Source organism: Abramis brama, assembly GCF_963993115.1.
Source record: "Abramis brama genome assembly, chromosome: 5".
NCBI classification, from domain to species: Eukaryota; Metazoa; Chordata; class Actinopteri; order Cypriniformes; family Leuciscidae; genus Abramis; species Abramis brama.
In genome coordinates this window covers 633655-635000 of record NC_139967.1, presented here as the reverse complement: position 1 = coordinate 635000, position 1346 = coordinate 633655, and positions in this window count along the sequence as shown.

The following is a 1346-nucleotide window of genomic DNA, read 5'->3' as shown; positions in this document are numbered from 1 at the left end:
GCTTTCGCGCTATAGTCTACACTTCGGTAAGGAGCAGTGTGTCTCACGTCCTCCGCACCGAAGTGATAAGTCTGCTGGCGAAAGGGGCTATCGAGATAGTTCCCACATCACAAAGCGAGTCGTTATTTTCTCGTTCCATGTGTCCGACAGCGGCCTGAGACCCATTTTAGATCTCAGACACCTGAACAAGGCCCTCATGGTACGGCCATTCAGGATGCTCACGACGTGTCTCTTACTCACAAAGCCTGGCTCCTCGGCCATCTGGAACACCTTGGGCTCAGAGTGAACTTTTCCAAGAGTATGCTGTCCCCCAGCCAACGAATCACGTTCCTGGGAAAAATCCAGTGCTCAATCCAGCTCAATCCAGCGTCTCACTGCTTCGTTCAAAGTGGGCTCTCTCACGCCCCTCAGAACGTTTCAAAGGCCCTGGGCCTCATGGCCTCTGCATTCGTCAGTACTCCAACTAGGCCTACTTCGTATGTGCCCCCTTCAGCTGTGGCTAAAACCACAGGTTCCAGCTCATGCGTGACGCTCAGGCCACTTACGCATCAGGGTAAACCAGCGCTGTATCAAAGCCCTGGCCCTCTGGAAAGACACCAAATGGTACCAGCTGGGTGTGAGCATGGGTTTGGTTTCGAAAAGGAAGGCTATTTCGACAGACGCTTCCAACCTCCAACTTCCAACCCTGTACGAGGGCAGGCCTGCCTCTGGCCTCTGGTCGAGCTCAGAGAGACGCCTACACATCAGCTGTCTCGAATTGAGAGCGTTTTTTCTAGCCCTAAAAACCTTCCTTCCACATCTGGCGGGACACCACGTCTTGGTCTGAACGGACAACACGGCAGTGGTGTCCTACATAAATCGCCAAGGTGGTCTCAGGTCTCGCAACCTGTACACCATGGCCAAGCAGCTCCTGTTATGGGCTCACGCCAGGGCGGCTCAAGTGCTGAACCAAGGGGCAGATATGTTATCTCGAGACAACGTTCCCCCAGAGGAATGGTCTCTCCACCCCCGGGCGGTTCTTCTATTGTTGGAAGTCTTCGGCAGGGCAGAGGTCGACCTCTTCGCCTCAGAAGACAACTCTCACTGCCCAATCTTCTTCTCGAAGAAGCCCCTTTATGCATTCCCTCCGGTCTCGATGCTCCCTCAGATCATCGAACGAATCAGGGACACCAAGTGTGCAAGTCTTCCTTGTAACCCTCCTCTGGCGGACCCAGGTCTGGTTCCCAGAGATGATGCAGCTGTCAGCGACCTATCAGTGGCCTATCCCGCTGAGGAAGGATCTCCTCACGCAGGCTAACAGGACAATCTGGCACCCCTGGTCCCGACCTGTGGACCTTCCATGCATG